We start from the raw sequence: 12679 nt of genomic DNA, 5'->3' as shown, positions 1-12679 counted from the left end.
AGAATTGAACACGGTCAATTAAACCACTGAGCTACATATAAACTCAAAAAATCCCAGCATTGGTGGAACATTTGACAGAAAAATATAACATTATTAATGGCGATTTCCTGAAAAAAGTCACAAAAAAAAAGGTAAAAGATATCATATAAACCTTGGTTAAGAAAATATTTGAAGAAGAATCAATTCCAATTGACTGGAGTAAATTAAATTACTGCATCAGTTGGCGCGGTAATGTGTGGTCTGTTTCAAACAATCAGTAAAATATTCAAGTGTTATACTTTAGAGAATATGAGATGACCTAGACCTACATCTAAGAACGAAACACGCCTGCTACTGAATTGATAAATTATGAAACATTAAATATTTGTGATATGCTACATCGTAGAACAATCACGTAAATGGCAAACATCAATCTGCAGTAACCTGATAACTTTATACTTTGAGAAGCTATTTAATAGTGTGAACAAAACACAGCCTGTTGAGACTTCTCAGAATCAATGAATGATGGTATACTATGAAAGTAGTAGATACCATACGGATAGTATATGATGTTCCTAGTGCAGTGCAGTTCACGGAAACACAACAACAGACTGTTTTGGAGTTACATCCGACTGAAGACAAGGTTCTTTACTTTCACCCTTGCCACTTTGTTCGCATAGATTGTGTCAGGTGGTAGGAGCAGAAAATAACATGAAACAAAATAGACCATAAATACAAAGTTTGAAGACTTTTTATTACGAAGACGACCTTACACTCCTTACAAATGGCAAAACAACACATGCAATACAAAACAACTTAACTTAAATGCTATGCAGAACAAAAGTAGGATTAAGGTCAACACCAAGAAGACAAAAAACATGTGAATAAGTATCTTAACAGCAAAAAATTTAGATGAATACACCCCAAGGATAAGGTAAGCTAAACAAAGTTCTGCATTTTACGACAAATATGGACTAATACAACCATACCACTTAAAATAAAAAAAGGGATGTTAAAAAATACTGTTAAATCTGTTCTACTCTTTTGCTGTGATTGCTGACTGTTCAGGAAAGATCTAAAACGTATTCATTCGTAAAAAGTATTCATTAACAAATGTCTGAGGGCCATAATAAGGAATCGTTGGCCAAAGAACTATCAATAGAATCTGATTAAAATACACAAAGCAATTGGAAACGAACATTTAAAGAAGAAGCCTCAAGAGTGCTGGTGATAAGATTAGAAATAAATTTGGCATTAGGCATTAGAAAAATCTGTTAAACTATTCTTGAAGAACAATTGCTGACAGTCACGAAATATAATGAGAATAATTACCAGACGAGAGAACAAAACAAAACAATAAAATAAAATAAGATACAAAACAAGACAAGACAAAAACGAGTTATCAAATTCCCGACCCAAAAGTAAAAATTGGTAATTGAGTAAAAAAAATATGTTTCACATGTTTGGCAAGTCATCTCACGTTCTCTTGTTGTCAAATAATACTGTTTTACATCCTAAAAAAATAATATAAAGTAACTATTGACGTTAATTGATGGCCTGGAGTTTTCATGAATACTACTTAAATTACCTTGAGATTACACACCATCAATTCACCAAATGAGCATTTGGAAGGAACACAAAATATTCCTACGCAGAAATAATCTCCTGTTCCTCGCTGTGAAAAAAAAACTTAAAACTGTTTCTTAAAGGGAAATCATTTCTGTACATTTTGTAAATTGATTTTGTTTTGTGTTATAAAGGCTTATCTCTGTAATATTTAAATATGAATCTATCTAGTGAAAACACTGGGATTTCAAATGTTATTACAGACCCTTCACTTCCATTGCTGCACTGCAAGTCTGTTAACCCCACATGCCGTTCTGATAAATGTGAGCTGACATGTGTAGAATCATCCTGCAGTCCTCTGCAGTTAAGGTAGTCTTAAGAGCCATTGAATGTTGTTAAATAAGCATTTAAGCTTATGGGAAGTAGAATTATTGGTTTCTAGCCATATGCTGAAAATGAAAGGTTTCTTGGAATAGCTTCAAACTACTAGTACTTGAAGTTCTTGTTAACTTTGTTATGACAGGAATACAATACAAAAATTCTTTATGCATTTGTTAAAGTAATAGTTCCAAAATATCGAAATTAAGTCTTTTTGGATGATTTTTTATGTTCTAGCTGGTGAAAAGTGTATAGAATTGAGTAAAAATGTCAAATATTGAATTTTGAAGGTTATATTTACCTGAAAACAGTGGTTAACAGCACTTGAAATCAAGTTGTGTGTAGATCTTAACAAAGACATTGTAAAAAATGAGGAAATACTCACTTTCATTACTGCAGTTAATGGCATCTAAACCTTTCCGTATGGCAACATAAAAGTGCCAATTGTTCATTTCTTTTTTGCATTAAGTGCCCTTTACTGGTCATGTTTGAATACAAAAACACTGTATTGATACATTTACAGCCAAAGACATCGCTTTATGTGTAAATTAAAAAAGAATAGGGTTTTGACATTTGAACAGGAAAAAGGGGGAGACATTTCAGAAATAGATTTAAAAAAAGACCATTATTTTCAGAAAAAAAGATTACTTTTAAAGGCTATTTCTTTATTAATATTGTAAACAAATACAAACAGTGATTGATTCTTTTTATTTGAAAAGTCAGGAAAAGTTCTTTGCAAGTACTTAAGGCATTTAAGTATGGTAGAATATTGTCACGTTTTTGTTCGCACAACTTTTTGAAAATCAAATATTTTAAGAAGTGCTCGTCATATTTCACAGAAACTTTGCATTTATTCACTATATATAAAGTAAGGTACTTGTATAGTTATTTAGTTGATCAAAGACCTAAAACAAAACCTTCTCATTTTATTTCAAAGTTAAAATTGTCTCTGATAGGAATTTTTTTTGTACATTTTATATGTTCATGTTGTTTCTTGTGCTATAAAGCCTAATCTTCAAATTGATTTCTAAACATACCCCTATCTAGTAAAAACACTGGGATTACCCATGCTATTATAGACCCTTCACTTCCGGTGACCAGTACTGCATTGCAAATCTGTCAACCCCACACCCCAGTCTGATGATTGTGAGGTGACACATGTAGAATCATGCTGATATGTAGTTCTCTACAGGTAAATGTTAAGGTGAAGAAAAGAGAAGCCATTGAATGTTGTTAAATTACCTTGAAGTTTATGGGAAGTAGTATAAGTGGTTTCTAGCCTAAAATATTTTTCTTTATCTTATTTAGACTGCATTGAATTTTCTCCGTGAAATGGCTGTCGACGTTTTTGAAAATTCAAAAGAATCATAGTGTTTCTAAGAACTCCTTCCGTCAAGTTGGTGTATAGGTATAAATAGAAATAACAATTTTAGTATAAAAATACACGCAAAAAAGCAGTCAGTAAACACAATTTGACGACGTATTACAAAAAAAGGGGAAAAAGGCACCGTTTTCCCATTTTGTTTAGTGACGCAATAAACAAAATAAAAGATATAAAGGATAATAATGGTGCTACAAATAAGAAATGGAATAAAAAGACTATGCCCCTATCCACACCCCACAGCACTTTAAAATAGATCATTTTAAGAACACTAAACAAACTAGATTAAACCATATTTTCTGTATTCAATATTACAAATTTTGTCGTAATTAGTCATTCAAAATATGACAATTAGAAAAACCAAGCAAAATCAAACGTTTTGCAATCTTGATACTTGGAAAGTTTCTGAACCGGTTTTTGCTTTTATATCTTCTTAAGATACCGCTGTGTATGCCTACCTCAACAAGGGTTTGAATAAATAAAATGCATTTCATATTGTCATTTTTATGATAGATGGCTTGCATAAATCTTGAGAAAAAACAATCTTTGATTTAAACCCTGTATTTGAAATAGACTTACCTCTATCAAAATTACTTAAAGTTTATCAGTTGGTAGCTACAATGAACAAAATATGTCTCTTTATTTATTCATCACAACAAAGATATCTCTCTGTCTTTGTCATTTTCGTGTGGTTCTCGGTTAAAAGTAACATCAAAATAAATCATTTTGATAAGAAAATCAGGTAAGATTGGTTGAGATTTTAAATTGCTAGAATCGATAACATATTTGTGGTGTTATGCATACATTTTGTTATTTGGTACCTTCATGGCATATATCCAAACTCTGATATAAAGAGTACTACATACTCCTTCATGTATAATTTTCTTCAGTCCATTCCTTTTCAAATCTGGGAAAGAGGACTTGTAAATAAATAAGACGACAAATCACTGAAAGTTTTCATTCATCGGTGTTGACACGCAATTTCTCACTGCGTATGGTCTTTCAATGTCGCTATTCTATCTCAAGATACCACTCTTTTCGACAAACTAGCAAACAACGGTAAAACTCTTGACCAGACAACACCACAGAACATAAAAGAAACCCCCATAACAACAACAAAAGACCCATAGTACACACAGAATACAAAAAGGCACGAAACTAAGAAAGAATTGGGAATGTATTCTGGTTCTTGGAAATAATGAGAAGTTGCTGATTCTTGCAAGAATGGAGTCGTGTTGTTTGTTGAAGATCAAGTCAAGCGTAGAAATGATATCTATGACAGAGGTAGTTGAGTAAAGTCACATATGACTAAAACTAAAGGTTCAAGGGCACATAGAACCCGAAAGTTAAAAAGAACAGGAAAGAAAAACAAATAAAATTACAGACATAGATGAGCCAAACGGAATTCACAAAATAATTGGAAGGTGAACTCACTTGCTCCTTATCTTTTACTTCAGTTCCTTTACATTGTATTTGATATCTCGTTACTCGTTTTACATTATATAAAAAAAAATAACACAGACAATTTTGCAACTTTGAATTCTAAACAAGGTATTAATTAATGGTAAACAATCATATGAATAAAACTATAAGCAGGAAAGTGTCCTTTAAATGCATCATGTAAAACGCCTCAAATTAAAGAATGAAAACTTTAATATTCGTCTGATGTGGATACTTAGCTATTGCTACAACATGTTTTCATTTAAATGACTTTTGTTTTGTTCAGGTTTCAACCCATCTAATTTTGAGTTTTTAATAAAGTTTTACAAATGTATTTATGAAATTTATTTTTCTTTTCAACACATTATTTTAACATTGTTATCTTTTCGGTTACTTTTAGCAATTTTTTTTATAAATGAAATGTACAGAAAGTAACTACTTGAAAAAAGTGTATTTTTTTAATTATGAAACAAAGTTTGTAAACATTGTTAAGCTTCTGTATGTTCTAAACTTCAACATATCACTTACAGCTTAAAGAATCGTACTAATTAGTTTACCTTGTAATTGTGCGGAACTACTTTTCGAATCTTCAGTATACAAAAGTTTTAAAACAAAGTTTAACATGTAACAGTCCTTTACTGGTAACAGTATTTAAATTGAAGAAAATGTCATTTCCTGTCAGCGGTTGTCTGTATTAATTAAAAGTCTATCAATTTACACACTTCCACATACCCTGGCTTAATCTTTAATCAATGTGCCATTGTTACGGAGTTCAAATGTAAGTCACAATGCTTGCATTTGAACCATTGTCTATCATTATTATAATCATTATCATGATGAAGATCAAAATCATCAAAATAGAGAAAGGGAATTAATGAATACATTTGTAATAAGCAAGGCAGTGGAAATTTTATCCCTTCTCTGCTCTTAAATCTGCGGCAACACCGCTTGTACTAAATCCAACTATCAAGACTTCTTGGCCAACTAGGTTATATAAAATGTTGCTATTATTAACCGAGTGTGTATGCCATGTAAAGAAGACAATAAACATTAGCACATGATGAAACTAAATACCGTTTTTGCGATTGGACAACCTCTGTTGGTATCTGTTAATTTCATTTATACATATATGCTATAATAAATAAAGTCGCTAGCAAGCCTGATAGATATTCGATCGTTGAGTCATGATGATACAGCACAAGCAAACAAAAATATATATCTGGTGGGTTTTACAACGCGTAAAATTGTCTAAGCTTTTAAGAATTTGTGACGATGCACAACTTACTCAATCATTAATATTTTGAATTAATGGTTTAGATTAGTAACAAATACTATTTATCAAGGAAAACTAGTTATTTGCCTGCTCTTTAGGGGATTCGTTTATTCATATTATCACAAAAAAGATAGTAATCAAGGGAACACGATTCTCATGGAAAGCAGACACACACACATCAAAGAACATAAAATATCCAAAATTTCACACACAAAGTAACAAAATTAAATAGGCAATCAGGACTCCAATAACAACTGGGAGCATGGACCAAGTGTACTGATAGAATAGGCGTCCTCTGCTTTTCTAGAAACACCCGCTGAATTGCTCATAAAATGCCAAAAACCATGGGAAGATGAAATAATAAAGGAAACTACGACCCGTTGAACAAATCGGTTCTGATCGTGCAGATGGATACATCGTAACGATCCACGAGTTCATGATAATAATAATAAAACTTCTGTAGTGAGGACTCCATCTTGAAGCAACATAATCCTGTTCCAGAAGCCTTAGTGTAAAAAGTAAAAAGAATGAGAATGTAACATCCTTTCCATATATATATATATATATATATATATATAACGTCTCAGAATGTCACGACTCTATTCACTACACTGCTCCATCGGATCAAATTGATACAGGGAAGATAACGTAAACTTATAGAAGGGTCTGGCAAATTCCCAACGATGTTAGAACTGTCAAAGTTGCGAAGCAAATCTTTGTCGTTCCCTCCGCGGTACTCGAACTCGTACCGCTGTGACATGTATAGCAACACCGCCTGCATTAAGTCCAGCGCCCTAGACCACTCGGCCAGTTAGGCTGTATAAAAATATAGCTTTCGCTAGCCGGGTGATTCCTCCTCGTAGGATTAATCTAGGGCTTTACGTTAGTACAAGATGTATGGTAGTATGGGACAGTTCATCTAGGTGTTATTATGTAGGATAGAGGATCAAATTAATGATGCATGTCACAACAAATCAATTTTATACAACGTCTCAGAATGTGACGACTCTATTCACTATGGAGCAGTGTAGTTTCTTAAGAAACTAACTACAGAATTTAATCGATTGACAGACTTATCGAAGAAAGAACTCACAGTCTCTGATCATACTTGATAACATCACAAAAACTCAAAATCAGGCCCTTCATGACAAACAGAAACGTGAATTCCAACGTGATGGCATGTCACCAATAACATTCTCACCATATGAAAAACAAAGCTGGCGAAGTTGTCAAGTTCCTCGATCAGGATGGTTTTACTTACAGGACATGGAAATGACCCGGTCAGCGAAAGCTATATTTTATATAGCCTAACTGGCCGAGTGGTCTAGGGCGCTGGACTTTGTGCAGGCGGTGTTGCCATAGATGTCACAGCAGTACGAGTTCGAGTCCCGCGGAGGGAACGACCAAAAATTTGCATCGCAAATTTGACAGTTCTAACATCGTTGGGAATTTTTCAGACCTTTCTATACGTTTATATATCTTCCTTGTATCAATTTGATCTGATGGAGTAGTGTAGCAAATAGAGTCGTCACATTCTGAGACGTTTATATATATATATACATATTTCTTGTTGGATTGAGCAAAACTCGAATGAATCATTTTGATATTATAAAAAAAGTTTGTTTAGTATGTGTTGAACGTTGTAATAAGTCTATTTTTGCACTAAATGACAACTTTTCAAATGATTTGTTTTTATTGAGATGATTTTTATAGCTAATGTATGAAGAAGAAATATCGAATTAGAGAGTTCAAAGCCCATTGAAGTCAAAGACGTTCTTGCAAGTATCTAACTTTAAAATGCTTGCCGGTTTAATTACTCATTGAGATCTTCCTTAAAACCAAAAGTAAGTTAAATCATTCAATTGATTTCTGAAAGATAATACGTTTGTTACTGCTTCAAATATCAATATACTAAAAACCATACATAAAAACAGAAGGATAGAGAAAATCCTATATGAAGATATTGCAAAAAAAACAGGCCACATACAACATTCGCATTGGTAAAATAAATACGTTAGCACACAAAAACCTGACGTATTTTTAATATGAGCGTCGACAAAAGAGAAAAACAACCCAAGAAAACTGTTGGCGACGGCTCATTAGTGAAACACCTGCCTCCATTCAAGATATCAAGGACATAAACAAAGTCCTCGTTAAACAAGAAGTAGATCCCACCATACCTTTTGGCATAACTATAGAAAAAATGTGTTAAAATTTTAAGCCGCTGTGATGAGTAGTTACTAAGAATCAAAAATATAAAGTAAAAACTAAGTAAACAGGAAGTTGTTGATTTTTTTTTCAAAAATATATCCCGACATTAAAGAATGTGTAAAATTACAAGCCGTTGTGATGATTAGTTGCAAAAAGGTGTGGGAAATTTTAAATTGCAAAAACATAAAGTAAAATAAATAAATAAAGTCCACAGTAAACAGGAAGTTGTTGTCTAATTGTTCCGAAAAAGAATTTCAGCATATTGCATACCTACATCAGGACGTGTTAAAATTTCAAGCCTCTGAGATGAGTATTTCTCGCACAACAAGTGTCAGAGAAACACAGAAACCCAGACACGTGGAAAGACGGAAGCACGAACATTGGTAAAACAGTATAATCCTATCCTTTGGATCGGTGTATAAAATCCAAACAAACAAATGTCGGGTGTGACATCATGTACTCCGGAAGGTTCAGCATAGCCTGATTTGCCAGCGTCAAATGTATGTATAAATTTTGTTTTAATGAAAACAATTTCTAAGTACTCAATCCCTATTCATATTGAGTGATAATAGATTTTAAACAAATGATAGTCATCCAAATAGAAATCGTCAATCAGATTAAATTATGACTGTAGTGTGGAATGCAAGAACAAATATACTTGTTAATGATAATATTTGCCCTGGTATCCAAAATAAAAAAAAAATTCTTATCACAGAAAATGGCTGCTAGGGTATCAAATGCTATTTGGATGAACATGCAAGTTCAGGTCTAAAGTAATTTAATATGCGAGAGGAATTGATATACACAACAAAAACATACAATAACCAAAATAATACATAAAAAGTAACAAAAGTAAATGAGCAACTCGGACTCCACTAAAACTCGGGACCATGGATCAGGTGCACCGATATGGTAAGCGTCTTCTGCTTTTCTAGAAACACCAGCCGTTTTACTCATAAAAGAAAAGTCTGGGGTAGACGGCAGAGGAATAGAAAACTATGACACGTTGAACATATCAGTTTTTTTGGTACAGATGGAAAGATTCAGAACTATAAAACAAGTTTTTTTATGGAATATCAATTAATTCAGCCTTTTATAGTACCGTCTATCTTAAGTAACACAAATTGCGGTTGAGCAATCAACATACAAACGATACAACTTAAAGGCTATATATACAAAATTCCAATAAAAGGGAATATTCGAGGTAAATTTTATGTATGCAATATAGGCAAAAACAATACCAAAGCGTTAGAAGTGGTATAATACAAATATGTCAAAATCCAAAACTATGGCCTTAACGTGAACAGATAAAATAAAGATCAACAAACACAATGTTGCGAACGGAATAAAATGAGATAATATAGATTACACATAAAAAGGGAACATGTTGTTTCAACCAAGAATGTTTAATAATTCATTTCTGTCACTTTTGTGTCTAAAACCAATTAAAAACTAACGCAATTACCGATTTAATACTCTGTGCTTAAAATCGCATATCAAGTGACATTTCTCACTTTATTATATATCATATGCATGATGGTTTTTGTGGAAGACACTGAACAACTTTTGTCTGAAATTGGATCAGTTGCTGGTTTAGTAATCAGAAAAATTCAAATTTGCTCTGCACACAAACGTGACATTTTTGAAAAAAGCCGATTGACAGTATTTCAAAAGAGTAGATGTTCAATGTCAGCTGAAATAAAAGTGCACAAGGGAAACCCTCCTCATGGTGATCGAGATTTATCTTACGGCCTTATGAGGAGGGTACGCAGCGAGACTGTAATTGTTGTTCCGATTGGCAGTCGTAAGTTGAATGGAGATAGACAAACATAAAGCCTTATGGTAAGTTGTATTCAGGTTTACAAAAATCACAGGTACATGTACTTCAATGTTTAATCGGAAAATATTTTAGTAAATTGCCCTCCATTTGAATAACTGGAAATTTTGTTAAGCCTGAAACAATTTAATGTTGATATATTAGAATCGAGAGTGACGGATAAAGCATGAAACACATTACACTGCTACGACTTCTTCCAAAATGCTACTTAATTTGTATTCCCAAATTGTACAAGTTAATATTTAAAAAAAAATAGTTAGATATTTTGTAATAATCTCATGCATTCTTTTTTTTGCAGCAATATGTTCAAGATGCTGACAATAATTCCGCTTAGACATGTACAACAAAAACACAGCAGAAAATGGGCATGAATATACAATTTTATAATTGTTAGGTATAAGCATGTGGAAAAGTATTATTATTTTCTGCGGAAGGGTAATGCAGGGATATTAGTGTAAAATTTTGCATTGCACAGTTCTTACTGTATAATTAGGTCTGGCCATATATATTGGGTTATCCATTCCCTGGTTTTATTTGAGAAATTGTTTTTTAAGATTTTGTATCTGATATCCAAATTGTTAATGAGTCATCTTAAAAAAAAAACAACTTCAAATCATTATGTTCCAGGTTCAGCCTTCAATAGGTTGCATAAAATAATGGAAAGGACACATAATGAGATCTAGAAATCAAGAAGTTCAGACTACCACATTCTATTGAAGAGGACAGCTACTTATGACATGTGATTGGGCGATTCTAACCACGTAAATACAGACAGAGGCAAACTGATGCACCTCCCTGATTTAAATGTCATTCAAACAATGCAATGAAGTGCAACAAACTGAGAAACCACAAACTTATCAACCAGTCAGTGACTTTCCACCCTCCTGTAAGAACTAATTGAATGATTGGTCAATTTATATTTGAGAACAATGGTGTTGTCTTGCTTAAATGTTTTTCATATCATAACAAAGATAGATCACATTCAACACATTGACTTTCTTTTTGACAGATGTAGAGATTGCACAAAAGGTAGCTGCACTAAAACTTTCTGTTCCCAAAGTGAAATGGATCGTCATCTTGTCTTAGGAGATTGTGACTATGAAAATAAACTTACCTTTCATGACAGAGCCAAAACGATGCACAGCACAAACGTTTACAGCCTTGTCACAGTTGAGGGCGATATTACATTAATTACCATATAATAAAGAACAAGGTGCTTGTAATTAGGAACGAGGTTGGGCATTGAAGGCAAAAACAAAAAGGACGGCCCTTTCAAAGAAACATACTGATTTCCTCCAGGAAAAGTATAATATAGGAAAGAAAACAGGAAAAAAAGAATTCTTACCGTGTGTCAGAGGATATGAGATATGTGAAAAAAGGAACTCAGTATCTTTATGCTGGAAGAATAAGTAACTGTTTGTAATTAAGTTGATTTTAGAATCACGAAATTGTTAATTGTATCATTTGTAAACAAGAGGGAGAAGTTGAACATGTGTTAGCATTTCCAACTTTGATATTTTTTTCATTTTTTAGTAATTTTATATGTGGATTATAAAGATTATGAAATTACAACGAGGTAATAGTTTTGTTGAATATTTTTTATACTTTTACAAGTATGTTATATGAAATTATTCCATATCCAACAATTTCTTGGCAATATTTCCTTTCATTGAAAATTTGTTATGAGTATATGTTTAAACATGATAGAGGTAAATGTCTATAAATGTAAATGTGTATTCATGCAATAAATCAATGATTTTCTCTTATACAATATGGCAATGAACATACTTCAAGGTCTGTCTTATAGTTCATAGTTTACACATGAATAATTAACAATAAAGATCATGTTTTTTTTTGCAAAAGGAAAAGTATGGTATGATTTTATGACTGAACACATTTTGAACATATACTGAAAACAACATTCCCTGCAAAATGTTTATGGAATGAATTATGTTTTTTTTTTGACATTATATTTTCAAAATAATTATGTATATACAGCAATACTAAGTGTTAGAAAAGTTATAGAAAGTTATGTTAAGCACATTGATCACTGTACCTGTCCTATAGGATATGATTCCATTAACATCTCTATCCAGTTATTGGAATGCAGTTAAAATACAATTTAGCACAAAACTTTTTGTCAAACACATAACTTCTTGTATTTCACTAATACATCCAATTTCAATGTACATGTATAGTGTGTACATGAATTATGACAAGCAAATGCTTCTTTTGTTAACTTTGCAAACAGTTCTTGAAATCAAAATTGAATTCAGTTGCATCTCAGGGAATATTTATTCACAAATAAAAAGTCAAATTTCTTGTCACTCTAAGTTAAAAACTGTTGAAGTTCGTCAATATTCTATACTCGAGATTCCATACTGTCACAAATCGAAAGAACCATCAACCATAAGTAAGTGTATCCTGCGGTCCATGTTTTTGATGCTTGTTGGGAAATATTTCTGTAAAGGCAATAAAATTTAAATTAGCATATATATTTCATGCAATTGAATTACTGGTCAGTCATTTAAAATGTCACGCGTAAGGCCACATGGGTTGAAATGAATTAAATAATCAGTTACACATAATACAACAATTTGACATGTCCTTGAAA

The 12679-nt window shown here is 32.4% G+C and overlaps 1 protein-coding gene across 4 annotated transcripts in view; it reads right to left on the bottom strand.

Moving 5' to 3' along the window:
- Positions 1–9426: 9426 nt before the first annotated feature.
- LOC148611721 (uncharacterized) overlaps positions 9427–12679 on the bottom strand; it is a 41631-nt gene continuing 38378 nt past the window's right edge. For all 4 annotated transcript variants that reach the window (XM_088592550.1, XM_088592547.1, XM_088592548.1 and 1 more), the window contains one exon: positions 9427–12527. The gene's annotated coding sequence lies outside the window, so the exon portion shown is untranslated. The remainder of the gene's footprint in view (positions 12528–12679) is intronic.

Source organism: Perna viridis, chromosome 7 (genome assembly GCF_037379345.1).
Source record: "Perna viridis isolate PV_CMFRI_1.1 ecotype Kerala chromosome 7, ASM3737934v1, whole genome shotgun sequence".
In the NCBI taxonomy this organism is placed as follows: Eukaryota; Metazoa; Mollusca; class Bivalvia; order Mytilida; family Mytilidae; genus Perna; species Perna viridis.
The sequence above is the reverse complement of the archived record's forward strand: the minus strand, read 5'-3'. Positions and strand labels throughout refer to the sequence as shown.